Consider the following 24,347-nt stretch of genomic DNA (forward strand, 5'->3'; position numbering starts at 1 on the left):
CCAATGGATGATTTTGAAATATATCATTTATGCTGTATATAGGTTTCCAACCATACAGAGCCTTAGATCCATTTGAACAACATATAGCAATTCAAGGTTTATCCTATTGGGAGTGTCCATCAGTTCAGAGTTTTCTAAATTCTATCATGAAAGATTATGACCATAGGGACCATACATATGATCAATAATTATCTTATGTACGGTCCCTATGGGACCAACTAGTTGTGCACACATAATATTTGGTATAGGGCCAGACATAGGTATTTTAGTTTTCTACACAATTTTTTGCACAATTGTGCCTTGCCCCATTTTGGGATCCAATCTCTAATCATGTGGGGGTCTGATTTAGCCCAATTAAAATATTATTTATATATTCATTGGTGTAGGGTTCCAGTGGTGGTCTACTCATATCTCCAGCATGTGGTCCACTACAGAGGCCCAAAGTTGTTATAAAACACAAATAATTAGATAGTTTTCATCAATTGCATCTGTCACAACTTAAGGCCCAATTTCCAAACACTTGAGGATCATTCTTGACACAAAGGTTATGACATCCCAGCTCACTTATATAAGGATTTAACATCCCCCAAAGTGGTACCCTTAACTACAGAGTGTGAGGCCCACCACAAGGTGTGAAAGATGTCTACATGCAATGTAGTTCCGTACTTAGAAATATTTTAACAAACAGAAAGTGTAAAGATATTTCAACATACACATCCAATAGAACATGAAATGTATTGATCAAATCTTTATAATTAGATTCTCTGTTGGGTAATCTGAGCTAATGGATGGTTTTAAAATATATCATTTAGGCTGTATATAGGTTTCCAACCATACAGAGCCTTAGATCTATCTGAACAACATATAGCAATTCATGGTTTATCCTTTTGGGAGTATCCATCGGTCCAGAGTTTTCAAAATTCTATCATGAAAGATTATGACCATAAGGACCATACATATGATTAATAATTATCTTATATACGGTCCCTGTGGGACCAACTAGTTGTGCACACATAATATTTGGTATAGGGCCAGACATAGGTATTTTAATTTTCTACACATAATTTTTTGCACAATTGTGCCTTGCCCCATTTTGGGATCCAATCCCTAATCATGTGGGGGTCTGATTTAGCCCGATTAAAATATTATTTATCTATTCATTGGTATAGGTTAAAGGTTCCAAGTGGTGGTCTACTCATATCTCCAGCATGTGGTCCACTACAGAGGCCCAAAGTTGTTATAAAACACAAATAATTAGATAGTTTTCATCAATGGCATCTGTCACAACTTAAGGCCCAATTTCCAAACACTTGAGGATCATTCTTGACACAAAGGTTATGACATCCCAGCTCGCTTATATAAGGATTTAACATCTCCCAAAGTGGTACCCTTAATTACAGAGTGTGAGGCCCACCACAAGGTGTGAAAGATGTCTACATGCAATGTAGTTCCGTACTTAGAAATATTTTAACAAACAGAAAATGTAAAGATATTTCAACATACACATCCAGTAGAACATGAAATGTATTGATCAAATCTTTATAATTAGATTCTCTGTTGGGTAATCTGAGCCAATGGATGGTTTTAAAATATATCATTTAGGCTGTATATAGGTTTCCAACCATACAGAGCCTTAGATCTATCTGAACAACATATAGCAATTCAAGGTTTATCCTTTTGGGAGTATCCATTGGTCCAGAGTTTTCTAAATTCTATCATGAAAGATTATGACCATAAGGACCATACATATAATTAATAATTATCTTATATACGGTCCCTGTGGGACCAACTAGTTGTGCACACATAATATTTGGTATAGGGCCAGACATAGGTATTTTAATTTTCTACACATAATTTTTTGCACAATTGTGCCTTACCCCATTTTGGGATCCAATCCCTAATCATGTGGGGGGTCTGATTTAGCCCGATTAAAATGTTATTTATCTATTCATTGGTGTAGGTTAAAGGTTCCAAGTGGTGGTCTACTCATATCTCCAACGTGTGGTGCACTACTGCGGCCCAAAGTTGTTATAAAACACAAATAATTAGACAGTTTTCAGTAATAGGGTCTGTCACAACTCAGTGGCCAATTTCCAAACACTTGAGGATCATTCCAGACACAAAGGTTAGGACATCCCAACTCACTTATATAAGGATTTAACATCCCCCAAAGTGGTACCCTTAACTACAGTGTGAGGCCCACCACAAGGTGTGAAAGATGTCTATAATGTAACGCAGTTCCGTACTTAGAAATATTTTAGCAAACAGAAAGTGCAAAGATAATTCAACATACACATCCAGTAGCACATGAAATATATTAATCAAATCTTTATAATCAGATTCTCTGTTGGAAAATCTGAGCCAATGGATGGTTTTGAAATATATCATTTAGGCTGTATATAGGTTTCCAACCATACAGAGCCTTAGATCCATTTGAACTACATATAACAATTCAAGGTTTATCCTTATGGGAGTATCTATTGATCCAGAGTTTTCTAAATTCTATCATTGTAGATTATGACCATAGGGAACGTACATATGATCAAATATATATAACCATTGGAATCATGGTTATGGCCCATACAATAATAGTCATAACAAGCTCCCTAATAGATCTCTTGTATAAGGCCAAGATCTCAGTCGTCCGAACTCCGATTGAGGCTTATTATATACCGTTGGAATATAGTTCAATTTCATATGAATCCAATAGAACATATATTTTTAATACATTCATTAAAGGAATTAAAAATGGGTCCATTTTAGGCAAATCAGAATCCTGCATGTGCTGCTTGACAGCAGCCAAGTAAACTTGATGCTACGGATGATTGGACTGTTGGATGACTACGAAATTTGGTCTAAAGTTAGCTCATATTGTGGTTCATATTATTCCCAAGTTTGCATGATTGATTTTATACTATTTTTAGCAGTTGTTGTCCAGGTACAAAAAAGGGATTACTTGTGAAGGGTGTGGGTATAATGTTCATCAGGGTGGAGTCCATGTGTGTGAGCCACCAGCTTAGAATCAAGCTGACATTTGTGTTTATCCCTTCGTTTAGGCCTGTGTGACCGGCCGGTTGATGGGAGGAGCTCCGCCACTATGAGCTCCTCATACATCTACAACACATACATTAAATGGGTCCCAAAATAGGTGGGCCCTAAATAAAAATCTAGAGTGGAAATCCCATTTCCACCACCAAGATCAAGGTCTAGATGACCTTCTTACAATAGGATATCAAAATAAACATAATGGTGGGGTCCATGGAGAATGGCCCCATCATGGAATACATGTACATATCATGGTGGGCCATTGGCCACACCTTGGGTCCAAAATGAGATATCTACCATTAACCGATAGGCCCCACTTGTCCCATGAATAAAATGAAGATCTAACCCTATAAACACCCACCTCTTAATCTCCTTCTTGGTTCCTTGGAATCCTCGGCTCTTAAGCTTCCTCTCAAATCGTGGAAGATGGTTGGGATGATGAGATTGGGGCAGGAAATGGGTTGAGCTTGGGGTTCTCCTTCTCCCTTAGAACTTTCCCTACAATGGTTGTTAGAGAATGGGTATAGAAATGAGGGAGAAGAGTAGAGTAAGAAGGCATGGGATGGGAGCTATGATGGGTTGTATAATATATGTAAGAGTAATGATGGTGGTGTAAGAAGCATGCATGGAGATTTGACTTTGGATTAGAGAGAGAGGGAAGCATGGTTGATAGCAATGATGGGGGATGGGCATGGGTGTCTAGGCTATGATGACCCATAGGCTAGGCATAGGCTAGGCATAGGCTAGGCATATGCTAGGTAGTGTAGAGATTCTCTCCTAACTGGAATCTTTAGGATTCCATAACGCGCTGTGTTTTCTCAAAATACACGTAAGCTCGCAACTCCTACCCTAGGCGTCGCATTAGTGCGTAAGACGCAGCGTTGGAATCGCGATGATGGTGTGGTCGCAATGGTATAAGTTTTAAGTCAAGTCGACTCAGATCTTTGGGATACGACTAAGGATTGCGCGCAAATGTTGTTTAAAGGTTGCAAGTCGGCAGAATATGATGGGGAGGATCATAAGAGTTGGACAAAAGGTATGGTACTAGGATACAGGTCTTACACAACTTCTTCCAAAATTCCATGGGCTTGAATCTAAAAATTCATATTTACACATGAGTTTGATGAGATTATAGCCACTTTATATTTTTCAAATGTGTCAGAGGACATGTTCAGGCTACAACTCTTTCCCTTCTCCTTGAAAGAAAAAGCTAAGATGTGGTTGCATTCACTACGTCCACGATCTATTGGCATATGGAACGATATAACAAGGGAGTTCATTAAGAAAATTTTCCCATAGCATAAAACAAACACCCTTAGAAAATCAATCATGAACTTCGCCCAAAAGGAAGATGAAACATTCTTCCAATGTTGGGAGCAGTTCAAGGATCTTGTCAATTCATGCCCACAACATGATTTTGAAACTTGGCAAATAACAAGTTTTTTTTTTTATGATGGGCTAACTTCTTCTATGGGCCAAATGGTCGAGACAATGTGCAATGGGAAATTCATGAAAAAAGAGGATGATGTGTGGGATTATTTTGACAAGCTTGTTGAAAACACACAATCATGGGATATCTTTCCAAAATCTAGCACCACTTCTATGCCTACTCAATCAAAGGAGAGGGGTGGAATTTATCTTCTGAAAGAAGATGATGATATAAATGCTAAGGTGGCTAATCTCACAAGAAAACTCGAGGCCATGAAACTAAAGAAGGATAAGGCTAAGGAAACTGTTTGCAGTATTTGTGCTTGCAACATTCACATAACTGAAAATTGTCCAACAATACTTACTTTTTAAGAGGTATCAAATGAGCAATCTAATGTTGTGAATAATTACCAAAGACCTTTCAGTGGATCGACTTTAAATACATACAATCCTAGTTGGAGAAATGGATAAACTACTTATCCTCAAGGATTCCCTAATCAAATTTTAAATTAAGGGAAACCTCAAGAGGATCTGGTTTTAAAGCATCTTCAAAATCAAGAACGTTTCAATCAGGGTATGTTACAAGCCTTTCAAGACCTTACAAAGGCCATACAAGGGCTTGAGGCAAAAAAAAACGTGATTGTGGAAAAAGGAAGCCTTCTAGCTCAACCTCTTCCCAATCCAAAACAACAATATGAAGTCAATGACCCGAGCTCTTCAAATCAAATGGACCAAGCTAAGTCTATCACCACTCTTAGGAGAGGGAAAATAATTGACAAATCTATTCCAGTAAAGGGTAAAAAGTCTAAGGACCCAGAAGTAGATGAAACTGATAGACCTAACACACTCCACATAAGTAAGAATTGGAACCTCAAGAAAAGCTGATTGCTCCATTTTCCCAATGATTGATAGCACCAAAACCTCTTTCTAACTCTCAGGACATTTTAGAGGTGCTAAAACAAGTGAAGGTCAACATTCACTCTACTAGATGTTGCTAAACAAATACCTTCATATGCCAAATTTCTGAAAGAATTATGTACGGCCAAAAGATGGTAAAAAATTCAAAAGAAAATCTTTTTTAACAAAAAAAGTGAGTGCCATCTTAAAGTAAGATGTGCCATAAAAGTACAAAGATCTTGGTAGCCCAACCATCGCTTGTATAATTGGGAATTACCAGATTGAGCACGCACTTCTTGACTTAGGAGCGATTGTAAATTTGATCTCATACTTGGTCTACGAACAACTAGGTTTAGGTGAATTAAAACCCACCCGGACTATATTACAACTTGTCGAACGCTCAGTTCATGTACCGAGAGAGAAAATTGAGGATGTGTAAGTCTAGATTGACAAATTCTACTACCCAGTAGATTTTATCATCCTGGATACTCAACCCATCGTGGACATGAGCACTCAAATTCCCATCATCCTTGGTCGCTCATTCCTTGCCACATCAAATGCAATCATTAATTGTGAGAATGAAGTCATGAATTTATCTTTTACAAATATGACATTGGAGCTCAATATCTTTTTTAATATGAGCAAACAGGTAGAGGATGATGACGATGCCCATGATACTAACTTGATTGATTCTTTTGTGAAAGATGGAACACTTCTGACCTTATCCTCTGACTTTTTAGAAACGTGCCTAGCCCACTCCTATGATTTAGATGAAGATATGATTAGGGAGATGAGAGCCATGCTTGACACTATGCCAGTACTTGACGTTAACCGATGAAGGCCACAATTTGAAAAATTACCCCAAACTGATGTAGTGCCTCTACCGTCTAACCTCAAGGCAACTAAGCTTGGCCTAAAACCTTTGCCCTTTGAATTAAAATATGTCTATTTAGGTCAAGATGAGATATAGTCGGTGGTGATTTCTTCCCACCTAGAGCAAGAACAGGAAAGTATGCTTATCTCCACTCTCATTAAGCACAAAGAAGCCCTTGGATGGTCGATTGCCGAGCTCAAGGGCATTGATCCTTCTATTTGTACTCACCGCATTTATCTAAAGGATAATGCAAAGATTTCTCAGCAACCACAACGTAGATTAAATCCAAACATGAAGGAATTAGTTAAGGCTGAGGTTCTTAAGCTATTGAATGTAGGTATCATATACCCTATATCCAATAGTCAATGGGTAAGTCTAACTCAAGTAGTTCCTAAGAAATCCGGAATCACCATCATAGCCAATGCCAACAATGAACTCATGCTAACTAGAGTTAGTACTGGTTTAAGAATGTGCATTGACTACAGGAAATTGAATATTGTCATGAGGAATGACCACTTTCCTTTGCCCTTCATTGATCAAATTTTAGAAAGGCTAGCTGGTCATTCTTACTACTGCTTCCTTGATGGGTATTCGGGTAACAACCAGATAGAGATAGTCTCAGAAGATTAGAACAAAACAACATTCACATGTCCCGGCCTCTGACACGTTTGCTTATCGAAGGATGCCATTCGGAGTATGTAATGCCCTTGTCACTTTTCAGCGATGCATGATGAGTATTCTTTTTTAACATGGTGGGACAATATTTAGAGGTCTTCATGAACGACTTCTTTATCTTTGGTCCATCCTTCAGTGATTGTTTGGAGAATCTTAAATGTGTGTTGAAGCGATGTGAGGAAAAGAATTTAGTACTAAATTGGGAGAAGTGTCATTTCATGGTTCATAAGGGAATTGTCCTTAGACATATCATCTCATCCAGGGGAATTGAGGTAGATAAGGCTAAGATTGATCCACCTAAGAACATATGAGACGTGCGATCCTTCTTAAGACATGCCAAAATTTATAGAAGATTCTTAAAGGACTTTAGTCACCTCTCTCATCACTTATGCAATCCACTTTAAAAGGATATACCAAATGAGTGGATTGAGCAATGCTAAGGGGATTTCTCCAAGCTCAAGGGCATGTTAACTACTATACCTATCATGTAGCCACCCGACTGGAACCTTCCTTTTAAAATTATGTGTGATGCATCCGATTATGCTCTTAGGCCAGTTTTAGGCCAGATAAAAGAGAATAAGCCCTATATTATACACTACGCAATTAGAACTTTAAATCCTTCTCAAGTGAAGTACTCTACTACGGAAAAGAAACTCTTAGTCGTGATGTTCGCTTCAAACAAATTTTTGTCCTAATTGATCGGATCAAAGATTATCATCTACACATATCACATGGCGCTCAAATATCTTCTATCCAAGAATGATGTTAAGCCCCGCCTGATAAGGTGGATCCTCCAACTCTAAGAATTCAATTTAAAAGTAAAAGATAAAAAGGGAGTAAAGAATGTAGTGACTAACCACCTTTCCCACTTTGATCTCTCTGATTCCCTTGAGACGACACATATAATGATATATTCCTCGACAAACAATTGTTTAAAGTCTGTCATTCACCTTAGTTTGCGAATATTGTTAATTATCTTGCCACAAGTTCACGCTAATACATTGGACTGCACAAGATAAGAAGAAATATTTTGCTAAGGTACGCAAGTTCTTTTGCATGATCTGTATCTATTTAAATATTGTCCAGATCAGATTCTAAGGAGATGTGTACCAGACAATGAACACTAAAGTGTTATCTCCTTCTATCACACACAAGCCCGTGGTAGTCACTTTTCTGCTAACAAGACTGCGGTCAAAATTCTACAGTGTGACTTTGACTGGCCCACTATGTTCAAGGACACTCATGAGTTTTGCAAAGCTTGTGAGCATTGTTAGAAATTGTGAGAATTGTCATGTCGAAATATGATGTCTTTAAACCCCATTCCAATCATTGAAGCATTTGATTGATGGGGCATCGATTTCATGGGACCATTCCCCTAATCTTTTAAAAAATTGTATATTTTGATAGTGGTAGAATATGTCATTAAATGGGTCAAAGCGATCCCGTGCCAGAACAATGATCATCAAACGGTTATTAAGTTTTTAAAAGAGAATATCCTTTCCCGGTTTGGAATGCTTCGAGCCATTATTAGTGATGGAGGTTCACATCTTTGTAATAGGCCATTCGCGAACTTGATAAAGAAATATGGCATCTCCAACAAAGTGAGCACTCCATACCACCCACAAACAAGTGGGCAAGCTGAGATTTCCAACGAGGAGGTTAAATATATTCTGGAGAAAACGGTTAAACTTAACCATAAGGATTGGTCAATCTGATTGAACGATACCCTATGGGCTTACCGTTCTACATTTAAGACCCTTATTGGAATGTCTCCCTTTAGACTTTCTATGGGAAGGCTTGCCACTTACCTGTGGAGTTGGAACATATGGCCTACTAAGCTATTAAAAATTTGAACAACACTGGTTCGCTGCGCATACTTCAGTTAAATGAACTTGAAGAGATATAGAATGATGCATATGAGAACTCGAGAATTTATAAGGACATAATGAAGGTGTTTATGACGGACACATTCTTCAGAAATCATTCAGACCAGCTCAGAAAGTCCTTTTGTATAATTCTCGGTTACATCTTTTTCCAGGTAAACTCTGATCTTGTTATACCGGCCCTTTCACTATTACTAATGTCTATCATCATAAGGCCGTCAAGATAAAGAATCTGAACAATGACAATGCTTTTAAAGTAAATGAATATCGGTTAAACCCATTTGTTGAGAAATTTGATTCAGATGACATGTCCATACCTCTAACCGATCCTATATACCAGGATTGATCTCCTAGTCTGATGGAGGTATAGTTAGGTTTATCACTTTCATAGGACTAGGGTAGTTTTCTTCTATTTTTTAGGATAGTTTGCATATACTCTATTGAGTTTTATTTTGTGCTAACCCATCTTCACACTAAGATCATTGAAAAAGCCTTAGAATTCCTTCTTCAGGTATTACCTTTCCATCACTTCCCTTTCTTTTCATTGCCTCTTTCACATTATATGCTTAATTCTTTTACATTGAGGATAATATAGATTTTTCAGTGGGGGGTGGGGGTGGGGGATTAGGTTAACTAATTAGTGTTTTCTTAGTTTTGAAAAAAAAATTAAATTTTTTAATGTTTCAAGTTGAAATGTGTTTGGGAAGCGATGAATTGTGTATTTAAGAATGTTGTGAGTATGATAAGATAAAGATTGAATTTTGGATTATTAGAGTTAGATCAACTAAGTGTTGAGGGTTAAATATTTCATATTAAACCTCATTTATATCTTGGTTTTATGAACATGATACTTCTTAATGTCCTATTTTACTCATGTTTGCGTTGCAAGGTGAATTTAAGAGCTTAGATTGGAAAGGGTACTAAAAGCATGGATTTGACGCTTAAACATCACCAATGCAAAGAATGGATCTTAGGAGATAAAGATTGAAGATTTTAATATCCCAAGATGCAAGAAAACTAAGTGGAGAAGGAACGAAGTTGAAAGAACAAGTGCAGAAGTCACATTGACTGTGTCATCGAGCACTGTTTGATGACATCGAGGACACATTCGATGACATTGAATTTATGAAGAAAAATTGAGTTGGTCACTAGACAAATTGAAGACATTTTTCGATGACTCGAGAACTTGTTCGATGACTCGAAGCTTTGCTCGATGACATCGAAGACCTGCTTAATGACATTGAATTTTCTTTGGAATTTCGGCAAAACTCGGTGGACATATTGGATACATTTTCGATTACTCGAAGCACTCCTCAATGACATCGAAGATTTTCTCAATGACAACGAAGGTCTCTTTGATGACATCGAATTTATTAAAGAAATTAGAATAACTCTATGGACTGCTTTGGACACATCATCGATTCCTTGAACAATGTTCGATGACATCAAAGGCCTCTTTGATGGCATCGAAGGTAGGCTTGATGACATAGAAGGTCGCATAGTCTGGATGAAGCTACAAAAGCATGGAAAAAGTACATATAAAATACACCTTTGATGAAATCGAAGCCTGTTCATTGACATCGAATGGATCACACAAAGTTACATAGAGTTACATGGAGTGCATAAATTTGAGACAGTTTTCAGATTTTTCTAAAAAGGTGAAAAACAAGGTGTTGCACAACTATAAATAGGAGTCCTCAGGGCATCCTTGAGCATCTATCTAACTAATCTAGGGTTTGAGGAGTGGAGAAAAAGTGTGGAGAGTCGTCTCTAAGCGTTCTTCTTCCTTATTTTTTTTCCATGCTTTCTTCGAGGGTTTTAGTTCCAACCAGGACTATGGTTGGCTAAACCTCTTCACTGGGGCAAAGAGGTAAAGCTTGTAGCGTGATGGGATATTTTCTATTACTTTGATTCATGTTTATGTTGAACTCTCTTTGATTCTAGTTTGATATTTAAGAAATACTTTCAGTTTTTAATGGTTTGTTTTGACTTAAATTACAATAGATCTGCAATAGCTTTGAGTATGTTCTTTTTATATATTGAGATTGTGAAATTAAGAAATCTTGTTGTTCACCATCGTCCATTGGGCATGGTTGGATGACGAAATCCCTTCTAAGCCTCATGATTCTCTTATGTTTAGTTTTGAGATCGGTATATCCTATTGTGAGCCATTGTCTCCTGGGCATGGTTTTGTGATGGAATCACTTCCAATTCTCACAACTCTCATCCATTGATAATTAGGTCAAAGGTGTAAGGCCCACATCTTAGTACCACATCATCTGTCCAATTCCCATGATCCTCTCTCTCGAATTCCACTAACTAGCGACCTACAGACAACGATTCCGAGCGACCTTAAGTTACATCCCGTAGATCTGAGTCGAATCGACCCGAAACTTATACCATTGTGACTGCACCATCGCTGTGGTTCCAACATCGTGTCTTGTGCACCAATGCGACGCCCAGGCTAAGAGTTGTAGGCCTGCATATAATCCCAGGAATCACCACGCGCTGCGAACCTGGGAGATCCCAGTTGGGAGAAAATCCCTACAACAATTCATTATTGCCTAGCCACCATGGGTCATCATAACCTAGGCGACACATGCCCATCTCTCATCATTGGCTAGTAAGCATGCTACCAAATTCAACTTTTTATCCCCCATGCTTCTTACATCTCTTACATCTCCATCATCAAACAACCATCATAGCCTTACGCCACCATCATGCCTCCATCTCCATGACTACCCTTTCTCCCTACTTCTCTAGCATTTTCCTCTCAAGCAACCATTAGGGCTCTAGGGAGAGAAGAAGAAACCCCATAACTCAGCCCATTCCCTAGCCCAATCTCGCCCATCCAACCCTCAAAACCCCATCATCCACCATTGAAGGAGGAGCTTGGAAGCAAAGAAGTCCTAAAAACCAAGAAGAAGATAGAGGTGGGTGCTTTATAGGTTAGATTTTTCATTTTTATGTAAGGGACAAGTGGGGCCTACCGGTTAATGGTAGGGACCCCATTTTGGACCCTATGTGTGGGCAATGGCCCACCATGATGTGCATGATGGGGCCATTCTCCATGGATCCCATCATGATGTTCTTTGTTGTGCAACTTGTTATGCCCATCTACGCATGGATTTTTTTGGTGGGGACAGAGTTTCCCACCTGATTTCTTGATATATGGCCCACCTATTTGGGACCCATTTAATGTATATGTGGTAGATCCATGAGAGGAGTTCATATTAGTGGAGCTCCTCCCAACCTCTCTCTCTCTCTCTCTCTCTCTCTCTCTCTCTCTCTCTCCCCCCCCCCCCTCTCTCTCTCCCTCCCTCCCTCTCTCCCACTCTCTTCCTCTTCCTTCTTTGATTGATGGTCCACCTATCGTGTGCATGAATGGCTGATCCAGATCGTGCAGTAGGTGGGACGACCACCTATTGTGTGCATGAACGGTTGATCTAGACCGTCCAGCAGGTGGGACGACCACCAATTGTGTGCATGCATGGCTGATCCAGACTGTCCAGTAGGTGGGATGGCCTGGTTGTCCAAATTTTTAGATGCCAGCTGGTCCACCTTGCTGCCTTGTTTTGTGATGCCCAATCACAGGGATAAAAAAAAAATCAGCTTGATTCAAGGTTATGCGGCCCATCTAGGTGGACCGTACCATGTTGTATGAGTGACATCCACACCGTCCAGCTAGTGGGCCAGCCCTACTGCCCGATCTAGGCCCTGCCTGATCGGTCGGTCATGCAAGACAGGATGGAGGGAAAACACAAACATCAGCTTGTTTTTACTGGGGTGGCCCACTGGCGTGTGGCCCCACCTTGACGTATCTTTATATCCTCAACGTCCTTAAAGGGGGGGGGGGGGGGACACGTCTGAAGTGGGCCCATGGCCTGAACGGCCAGCCATTAGCATCGTCCAGCCGGCCAGTAGGCTTAGATGGGCTAGCTGCTGGCACCATCCAACAGGCCTGGACGAAGGCAAAATACAAGTATGAGCTTGATTTTGAGGATGGTGGGCCACTCTTGTGGGCCCCACCTTGCTGTACATGTAAGAAATGCACACCATCTATCCATTTTTCCCCATATCCACCAGGCCATGGGGCAGTGCACCAGATCCGATGCCCAAACTGACCGCAGGGAATAGTTGGGCTGACGCCCACTATTTATAATTTTTCAGGCCCATTGTGATGTTTGAGGGAGGCCCAATGGCTAGGCCATTCCCTGGGTTACCCACACCTAAGTTGGTCCCATTGTGGTAGTGTTTTATCCACCCATCCAGCCATGTGGACACCTATCATGAGTAGGGAGTGTTGCTGGTCTGACCGTCCAACAGTTGCCCCATAGTGAAATATGTGTTCTATTCATGTGGTCCATCCATTTTCAAGGTCCATTTGAGATGTATTGGGCCCACCATATGATGTATGTATGTGACTATCGAGGTCATCGATCTTCTGGATGCCCATCAGGCCCAGAACATTGGGTGGGTTGAACATCTAGTAAGGGCCCCATCTGCTATATGTTTTAGGTCCATTGCTGACCATTGTGACGACCATGATGAATGTGTTGTCTACACAGCACCCATCCATTTTTTTCCTAATCTCTAAGGCCATGGGCCCCATTACCATGTAAGGCCCACCTTGTGGATGTGTCAACTACGTTGTCAAGAGTTCTAGACGTCTAGCAGGCCCAGATGGGCTAGACGTCCAGCCACTAGAGCCCACCTTGTCGTATGTGTTGCACACGCTGCCCATCTATTTTATTAGATCATATGGGTTGCCCCATGAGGCCCACCATGATGTATGTGTCATACATACCTTGTCCATCCATTTTCTTGGACCATGGACTACCTTATGAGGCCCACTATGATGTATATGTTATATACACACTATTTATCCATTTGGGGGCACTGGCCTGCCTTGTGAGGCCCACCATATATAAGTAGTATGCACATGTTATCCATCCATTTTCTAGATTGTATATGGGTCATGAGCCCCCATTGATGGTTAGATACAAATCCCAAGTGGAATGCACCTTAAGAGCAATGGCGGTTAAATGTCCACGTTGTAAACCTCCCTAGGGCCCATTGCTAAGCCCATTCCCCATCCATCCTTATTGGGCGATCCCAAATCATTGGGCCCCCATCGACAATCAATCTCACCTATTGGGTTAACCCCAAACCGTTGGGCCCCCAATGATGCTAGTAGGATTTTTCAAACCTTGAAGCCCACCTTGTACGTATTGGGCCCCATATGAAGGCCCAGTTTACTACATAATAGAGAGGGTAAGGAAGCCACTTGTTGTACTTAGACTTATCGTCTTCACTCATCATATTGTAAGTCGTTTGACTCATCCTATGAGGTGTTTCCTTGGTGTAGTATGTCATCTAGACGGTCCACTGTCTATAGGTGAGTACATCATCACTCCTTGCTGTAAATGGAAGAATATGTAGTATCAGGTTGGTATATCCACTGTGTAAGATCTATATTGATGAATGGGCTAGATCCATTGTCCTTCTGTGGACCCCATTAGGCATTAAGGTCGACTATTGTCTGCTTTATCGGATAATCATGCTAGTGTACTTAGTCTAGTAAGACACACTAAGAACATGCTTAGTATTACATCAAGATACATACCAATACACATCATTGCTTGCCTTTTATGAGAAATGATTGATCATAGCATATGTCATTAGTATAAGATGTTTATGGGACTCCCTGTGAGACAGGGTTGCCCCACATGAGCACGCCGTACACGTAGGATTGATGCATGACTAAATTGTATGACTCATACATCTCGTATTTTATGTGACATGATCAATATTTGCCCTAACGATATCTGGACTGTGGCCTCCACAGGCCTATCGTGGATGGCAGGATTGGATACCAGAAATATTTGGTTCTAGCACTGTTGGCATGCAGTATGTCCTTAAGTGAAAGTCCCAAAACCCTTATGGTACCAAGAGGATGCTCCAACGTCTAGACCAAGTGGATACATGAGTGCCCGAGTGCCGAATACCGGTAGGCCTCATCTCCCACTGTTCATGGTCAGTTGGAAGGGGGTGTGGCCTTATCCACCTGAGGGTAGGGGGCAAAGCCATGCTGAGTTTGACCAGCTTAGAAATGGGTCCGCTATCGATGTGCCAGGTAGATATTGACAGACTACTGGCCAAGTGGGTAGCGAGGTCTCTTCCACTCCATGGTTGTGCACTTAATGTAGGGCAGCAATCTGATTTAGAGTGTACTAGACCCCGATGATACTCCAGAGATGAACTGTACTGATATGTGGATTTTGATGAGGACTGGTATGCTTGCATTACATCTTACATAAGACATTGGCCATGTAGGCCTCACACCGCATAGCTGATGAGAGTCGAATATTACATATCAGACCCCAATTATTACCTGATTGTACATATATGATAATGCTTAACGGAGTATTTTAATTATATTTTTGTTGCAGGATGAAATCAGGAGCGTTGATGGAAAAAGAGTACTACAAGCATGGATTTGACACTCCGAAGTCACCAGAGCAAGGGACGCACTCCAGAGAACTAAGACTGAAGAATTTACATGCCAGGAATCCGATGAAATCAAGCCGTTCACGTTAAAAAGGCCCGAAAATGGTCCAGAATGCAAGATCACATGGTTTCCGCCATCCAATTGACTCGAAACTTCATACTTGGCCTGGAGGCCATAAATAAACCGTGCATATTAAATTTCACCCATTGGATATCGCGGAAGTGGGCCAACGGACAGATCAGCCCATTAATCTTCAATTTTAGGCCCACCTACAATCTGGATATACTTCAAAATTGATCCAGACGGTTTAAATAAGGTGAGAAACAGGATGGATGGATTGGATTTCTCTAAAGAATCACAGTGGACCCCATATGTATAACATGTGTACATAGTGCACATGTGCACTGCCCGTGCACCGAGCAAACCTAAGTCGGTCAGCGCTGCTGACCCGACTTCCTTTTTCAGAAACGGAAGCTTCCGTTTCTGGTGCGGTGTAACGGACAGAAAGTCCGTTTTTACGGACCGCTGTGGGCCCCACCAGTAGCATGTACGTCTGATCCAAGCCGTTCATCGTGTAGAAGGGTTCAAGAGCTACAAAACCATGTTTACAGTTTGTGCCCATACGTGCACATGTGTGAGATACAGAGGCCACAAGTGGACTGTCCTGTGACGTTCAAAATTGATTTTATTGTGATTTCTTCTATGGGTCGCGTCAATGGATGTGCAAAACCATCCATATCTGACCGAAATTTCGTCGTGCATCCAATGGACGGGGTGGATTTCCCTGAAAATGCTTATGTGGGGCCCACCGAGCATCATAGCGCTGGACGTGCGAAGGCTTACGCATGTCCGCAAAAAGCCGACTTCCGGGCAGTTGTGGCCCACCATCTTTAATCAGATGGAAGATCTGATCCGTCCATCATATAGACCAGCCAAAAATGTCCTAGGAGACGTTAATTTTATGGAAAAAATGCAAAGAATGAGGGACTTATGTAGGTACAGAAGTTTGCTGCGAAAAGGGCTTTCGCTGCGCATACGACAACTTTCCAAACCTGATTTTCTCCATTCTAGCCACTCCAGCAGCTATAAGAAAGGATGCAGAACGTAGAAAAGAGGAGAGGAGAGCCAGGGAACAAATTTAGAGAAGAGAAAGAGAAGAAAAGAGAAGAAAAGAGAAGAAGAGAGAGAGGGATGTTTTCCTTGTATCAATTTTATTTTTCTTTCTTTTTATTTGAATTCATGGATTGCTAATCTTCTAGTTAGGGCTGAGATGAAGCCCCTAATTTGAATAACCCTTATTATGTGTTGATTTCATGTTGATTTAATTGATTTGTTTTTTTCTCTGGTGTACTTGACTGGAATTTCCGTACTTTTCCATGCTATGAGTTTAACCAAAATCTAGTAATGGATATTGTTTGGAATATTATTCTAGGCGCTTGTGTCTGACCATGAACAGGTTCCTATAGAGGAAGAAACAGGAATCTACATCTCTCCATGCCTGATCATGGATGGAAAGATGTGATCCATATGCTTTAAGGAATTATATATTCTGTGTGCCCGACCAAGGACATAGAGTGCGCTGTATTTATTTTGATATCAATCTGAATTAGGGTGAATCAACAGGTAGAACAAGGTTTATGATAATTAGGGGTGGATTCGAAAGTCCTAGTCTTCTCCTTGATTGAATTTTTCTCACTATTGCTCTCGGTTATTTTTCCATTGATTTTTATTTAGTTTACTCAATTACTATCTCAAATATTTGTTGGATTAGTTAAGAAGAGTTTTTAATTTTGAATTGTGACAACCAGTCCTCATGGGAACGATCTCGTAATACATACCATATCTACATCTGATTCGTATACTTGCGAGTTTAAAATCATTTAAATCAGGTTGGTTTAAATAAAACCTCAATAGCATTGGTATGGCTGACAGCATTCATGGACTTGCCAGTATTTTCGCTTACTCTGATATTATATGCTTGATACATACTTTGCACACACATACACCAACCTCTAAGCTTCTTGTAAGCTTATGCAGGACAGTTGCATGTAGGTGATGCTAGGACATAGCTGTACTGAGGCAGGAGCATATGGCGATCTTTCTGGAGTTTCGATATACCTGCATTTACCTTTCTGCATTGTACAAAAATTTTTTTTATCATAGGGGATATGTGGTGATGTTGTTTTGTTATGTCTTGGTTATACTTATGGTTATTCTTCTTTACAAAAAATTTTATTCTGAAAATCCTCCTTGTAAGATCCCAGGATTGAAATCTAGTATATGGGTGCCGAGAGTTGAGAATGGGGTACTACAGAGGATGTCGGCCCCAGATTCGGCGATCAAGAATTTTGTGAGCCCAGTTTTCGAGTTTGGTGCATGGCAGAGTTAATATCAGAGCATAACTTCGGAATAACTGAGGGTAACGTCACATATCTGCTATGAACTTAGAATGGATAAGTCCCTGGGATCGATAACTCAGTCACTTTCATGATATAGTCCCCTAACAAGAGTCCTTAAGGCTAATAGGCCCCTTGTTCCCTCCTATAGGACATGACGCCTTAATGAGCAACCCGAGCGACTCCAACTCCCCCACCTGAGACTCCCTCTCCCCCATCCAAGACCAGTGTAGCCCTGACCGTATCCATGAGCATAGACTAGCTCCATCAGATGCTTCAGGCCATGACCTCCATCCTTAGGAGGCAGGGTAGGCGACCGACAGAGACGTCCGCCCAGGCAGAGCAAGAGCGCATGAGCGCCCTTCTGTGAGACTTCACACGGCTTGATCCCCCTCACTTTCAGGGAGAACTTGACTCGACAGTGGCAGAGAGTTGGCGATCCGAGGTGGAGAAGATATTTGACACTATGAGGTGCACAACCCTACAGCAGGTCCCATTGGTTATATTAGTACTTCAGGGCGAGTCCAAGCACTGGTGGGTATCGGTCTCTCATGTGATCAGGGTCAAATATTGCATATCAGACCCCAGTAATTACCAGATTTTACGTATATGATAATGCTTAATGGAGTATTTTAATTGTATTTTTGTTACAGGATGAAGTCAGGAGCGTTAATTGAAAATTGATGTTAAAGGCATGGATTTCATGATCCAAAGTCTCCAGAGCACGGGATGGACTCCAGAGAACCAATAATGAAGATTTTACACGCCTGAGATCTGAGGAAAGCAAGCCAAAGGGGCCCGAAAAGGGTCCAGAATGCAAGATCACATGGTTCCCGCTATCCAATCAGTTCGAAACTTCATACATGGGATGAGGGCCGTAAATTAACCGTACATATTAAATTTCAGCCATAGAAGATCTCGGGAAGTGGTCCAACGGACAGATCAGCCTATTAATCTCTAAATTGGGGCCCACCTGATATTTGGAACTGCCTCAACCTTAGTATTGACGGTTTAAATAAGGTGAGAAACAGGATGGATGGATTGGATTTCTCAAAAGCATCACAGTGGACCCCACCTTGGGTGACATGTGCACGGTGCACATGTGCACTGCCTGTGCACCGAACGAGCATAAGTCGGTCAGCAGCGCTGACCCGACTTCATCTTTTCAAAAACGGAAAGTCCGTTTCCAGCGCCGCAACGGGCGGAAAGACCGTTTTTTACGGACCGCTGTGGGCCCCACCGGTAGCACGTACGGTTGATCCAAGCCGTCCATCGTGTAGAGGGCTTTGACAACTACAAAACCATGTTTTCATCTTGTGCTCATGCGTGCACACGTGTGAGCTACAGAGGTCACAAAAGGGCTACCCGGCGACGTTCAAAACTGATCTTTTTGTATTTTCTTCTCTGGGCCGTGTCAATGGACGTTCAAAACCATCCATCTTTGAACGAAATCTCGTCCTCTATCCAATGGACGGGGTAGATTTTCCAGAAAATGCCTCTGTGGGGCCCACCGATCACGGCTGGGCCGTGGGAAAGTCATTCACGTCCGCGAAGAGCTGACTTCCGGGCGGTTGTGGCCCACCATCTTCGATCAGATGGAAGATCTGATCCGTCCATCGTGTAGAGGGCGTCGAGAGCTTCAAAACCATGTTGATATTCCTCGCCCATGCGTACACACGTGTGCGGTGCAGAGGCCAAAAGTAGACTGCCCCGGGACGTTTAAAACTGATCTTTTTGTATTTTCTTCTCTGGGCCGCACTAATGGACCTTCAAAACCACCTATTCTTGACTGAAATTTCGTCCTGAATCCAATGGACGGGGTAGATTTTCCAGAAAATGCCTCTGTGGGGCCCACCGATCACGGCTGCGAAAAATTACACTTCGAGTCCTTCTACGACTCTGCCACTGACCCCAGCCATCCAGCAGCTATAGAAGGGGAGTTTTGGACGTGGGAGAGTCATTCAGAACCGGGGGATTCCAGATCTAGAGCCAGGAAGAGAAGAAAGAGAAGGAGGAAGAGAGGGAGATCGATTGGTTTGGTGTTTAATTTTTATGAATTTTATTTAATATTTTTTTATGGATTTTATGGGTCACTAATCTCTCAGCTAGGGCTGAGATGAAGCCCCTAATTTGATTAGCTCTTGTATTGGTTGATTTACTTTGAATATTAATTAATTTGTCTCTTTCTCTAAGTGGGCTTTATGGGTTTAAATTCTATACTTCTCCATCTATGAACTTGATTAAAGTATATATATGGATGTTGTTTGGATGCTTATTATAGGTGCTTGTGTCTGATCAAGAACAAGTTTCCTATAGAGGAAGAAACAGGGTGCTTTAATGAATTGTACATTCCATGTGCCCGACCAAGGACATGGGATATGTCATTCATGGCATTGCTGAAAGGAATTAGACAGTCTATATGCCCGATTAGGGACACAGATTGTGCTTTCTCTATATAAGTGGTATCAATCTAGGTCAAGGTGAATCAACAGATAAAACAAGGGTTAGGATAATTAGGGGTGGATTCGAAAGTCCTAGTGTTCTCTCTCTGATTGAATTTTCTTCCCTGTTCTTAATTAATTGATTTTCATAAAATTGTGCTTAGTAATTCATTCCATTATTTGTTGGATTAGTTAAGGAGAATCATAGATTTGAATTGTGACGACCAGTCCTCGTGGGAACGATCTCGTAATACGTACCGTATCTACATCTGATTCGTATACTTGCGAGTTTAAAAATCATTTAAATCATGTTGGTTTAAATAAAACATAAAGTTTTTGGCGCCGTTGCCGGGGACTGTTTTGTTCCAATTGGATTTAAGATTCTCTCTTATCATAATTCATAGTCTTAGTTTTTTTTACTACCTTTAGGTTAAATTTTTTTTTAGAAACTAACCTATTTCCTATTTTGTAGGGACCTGACATAAACTACTAATTTGGTAATCTCTTTCCAAAGTTTCTATTTTTTTTTCTTTCTTTTCTAATTTCTATTTTTAGAATTAAGGTTTTATTTTTTTTTTAGAAGTTTCTATTTCTAGGCTATTTTATTTTATTTTTAGAAATTTCCTATTTTCTAATTCTAGATTCTGATTCTTCTTTCAAGTAACTTTCTATTTTCTAGTTTTAGAAATTTTTCCCTTTTTAGAAACTAACTTTTTTTTTTTTTTTTTTTTTTTTTTTTTTTTTTTTTTTAGAAATTAACCGTTGCTTAGGATTTTTTCTAGCATTATTTTAGTAAATTTAATTTATTTTTGTTTTCTTTTTGTTTATAGGAATTAAGGAAGGAAGCTGCTAAATAACATTGTCTTCAAAAGGAGGAGCTCTCAAATCTTCAGACATTCATCATCTCCTTTTCTCGGGTTCTTCTTTCCAATTCTCGTTTACATAGCTTTCTCTTGTTCTTAGGAATTCATAACTTTTTCCTTTAGTTTTATTCATCTTAAGTTGCATCTTAGTTTAGTTTTCTTTCTTATCTTGATAGCATAGTTTATGCTAGGACGTAGATCTCTGAATAGAGAACTAGCACCGTTTGATCCTGAGATTGAAAGAACAATTCGTGAAAGATTGAGAAATAATCCTGTTGAAATGGCGAATGAGACTGAAGTTAAAGCTCTCAAAGATTATTCAGCTCCTGTCCAATTTAATGCGCCTTCATGCATAGTGTTGCCAACCACTACGGCAGCACACTTTGAACTTAAACCTGGAGTCATACAATTGTTGCCATCCTTTTATGGATTGGACAAGGAGGACCCATATCATCATGTGAAAGAATTCTTAAACATTTGCTCCACCTTTAAGTTCCAAAACTTCTCAGACGATTCGATCCGCCTACGCCTGTTTCCTTTTTCTTTGAAGGATAAGGCGAAAGCATGGTTGAATTCTCTAGAAGTTGGATCTATCACTACATGGGACCAACTGTCTAAGAAGTTCTTAAACAAGTTCTTCCCTGTTCTTAATTACTTGTTTTTTTCATAAAATTGTGCTTAGTAATTTATTCCATTATTTGTTGGATTAGTTAAGGAGAATCATAGATTTGAATTGTGACGACCAGTCCTCGTGGGAACGATCTCGTAATACGTACCGTATCTACATCTGATTCGTATACTTGCGAGTTTAAAAATCATTTAAATCATGTTGGTTTAAATAAAACATCAAGTTTTTGGCTCTCATGCGGCAAGGGCAGTGTTTGTATGGACTTTGGGGGATTTTGTAGACCGGTTCGATTGGAAGTTCTTTCCAGATCACGTCCGTCAGTAGCGTGAACTTGAGTTTGAGACTCTCATGTAGGGGGACATGACAGTGTCCTAGTATGAGGCCCATGTTGTCACACTGTCGAGATTCATGATATATCTTGTTGATGACGAGGGGCAGAAGGCCTGTCCTTTCGAGAACGACTTACATTTAGGCCTCCAGTGTCATGTCATGGGACACATGCTCCCAACTTTTGAGCAAGTTATGTAGCGGGCCTAGATATATGAGGTAAATTGAGAGTCAGTGGGCAGAGAGGAGACCGGAAGAACAAGGCCCCCTCAGGTGGCTCCCAGTAGCAATATCATCGACCGCAGCATAGGTGTGGATCCCACCCAGCCTTTCAAGCACCAATAGCACCTCCAGTACCACCTCCGAGGTAGTTCACCGGTGTTTGTTATGGATGTGATAGGATGGGGCACCATAGGCGGGAGTGTCCCCACCCTCAGTGGCAGCAACAGCGACAGTAGTACCTGCCACTGAGACCCTATAGCAGCACCAGTAGCACCAGCCTCTTAGACCTCCCGCACAGTAGGAGAGGTAGCAATTTCAACCACTAAAGCGATAGCAGCAACAACAGAAACCACATAGGGGACATGCACCTCCCCAGTAGGCTCAAGGCCGATTTTATGCAGCTCATTAGGACCCTCAGTCATTCGGAGGGGTTGTCAAGGGTACCCTTCTTATTTCTGCATGCATAACATGTGTTCTTTTTTATTTTAGTGCATCACATTCCTTTATGTCCGAGGATTTTTACCGATCGACTGGTTTGTAGTTAGAGTCTGCTTATGAGAGTTTGACAGTATCGACACCCTCGAGGAAGACCGCAATGCTAGGCCAATTTTATATTGAGGAGATCTTTTTGCCTGCTGATCTATTTATATTACCCATGCCTGAGTTTGATGTCATCTTGGGCATGGATTGGCTCACCGAGTATCATGCCATATTGGACTGCTACTTAAGGACATCATGTTTTGTATACTCGGCATGCCGTAGTTCCAGTTTGTAGCTGAGCACAGAGGAGAGTAACTTTCTTACCTAATGTCATGTGTCGTTGAGGAGCCATTCGCCATGGGTATCGGCCAGCTGCCAGTTGTCTGTGGTTTTCCTAATGTATTTCAGTAGATTCTAAGGTTACCACCTCACCGGCATATCGAGTTCCAGATTGACCTCGTGCCTAGTACCACGCCTATCTCAAAGGCCCCGTATCTCATGGCACCGTTAGAGTTGTGGGAACTGTAGAATAAGTTGAATGAGTTGCACGAGTTAGGCTTTATCCATCCGAGTAGTTCACCGTGGGAGCACCATAACTCTTCGTAAGGAAGAAGGATGGCTCGTCGAGGCTTTGCGTTGACTACCGCGAGCTCAAAAGGGTCACGATTAAGAACAAGTACCTGCTTCCGAGGATCGATGATTTGTTCGATCGGCTGCAGGGTGTGCAGTTCATTTCAAAGATAGACCTGCGGTCCGGTTATCATCAGATTTGGGTCTAAGAGGAGGATATCCCGAAGACAGCATTCAGGATGTGCTATGGTCATTTTGAGTTTTAGGTCATGTCCTTCAAACTGACCAATGCGCCCGCAGTATTCATGCAGTTGATGAACGAGGACTTCCATCCATATCTCGATGAACTTGTTATGGTATTCATCGATGACATCCTAATATATTCGAAAACCCATGAGGAGCATGAGCATCATTTATAGATCACTTTGCAGACCCTCTGTGAGCACCAGCTTTATGCGAAGCTGGAGAAGTGTGAGTTCTAGCAGGAGGAGGTAAAGTTCTTCTGTCACGTGGTGATGAGGAAGGGTGTCTAGTGGATCCCTCGAAGATTGATGTTGTACGTCAGTGGGGCTAGCTCATGAATGCGTCTGAGATCCGCACTTTCCTTGGTTTAGCAGGCTATTACTGATGTTTTATTGAGGGATTCTCCCATATTGCAGCCCCGTTGACCAATTTGACTCGAAAGGGTGCTGAGTTTATTTGAAGTGATGCATGTAAGCGAGCATTTGCAGATTTGAAGGACCGCCTTACGTCTGTACTAATCCTGACTCTTCCCTTTGGGAGTGAAGGATTCGTGGTCATTACCGATGCTTCGTATGTTAGTTTGAGTGTTATCCTAATGCAGCATAGGAAGCTTGTGGCCTTCATGTCTCGCCAACTCAAGGTCCATGAGCAGAACTACCCCACACATGATCTACAGTTGGATTAGTTGTCTTCACACTGAAGGTGTGGAGGCACTATCTTTATGGGGTTAGGTTCGAGCTCTTCTCTAATCATAAGAGCTTGAAGTATCTCTTCTCGCAATTCGAGTTGAACATGAGGAAGAGACGCTAGATAGAGCTCCTGAAGGATTACGATTTCAATCTTCATACCACCCTGACAAGGCGA

General features: G+C 41.1%; 1 non-coding gene across 1 annotated transcript; it reads right to left on the minus strand.

Annotated features, from left to right (window-relative positions):
- Positions 1-4,356: 4,356 nt before the first annotated feature.
- LOC131219725 (small nucleolar RNA R71) lies at positions 4,357-4,463 on the minus strand. Its single transcript, XR_009158370.1, has one exon. It is a non-coding gene; the product is annotated as a small nucleolar RNA R71 (small nucleolar RNA).
- Positions 4,464-24,347: the final 19,884 nt, after the last annotated feature.

Source organism: Magnolia sinica, chromosome 11 (genome assembly GCF_029962835.1).
Source record: "Magnolia sinica isolate HGM2019 chromosome 11, MsV1, whole genome shotgun sequence".
In the NCBI taxonomy this organism is placed as follows: domain Eukaryota; kingdom Viridiplantae; phylum Streptophyta; class Magnoliopsida; order Magnoliales; family Magnoliaceae; genus Magnolia; species Magnolia sinica.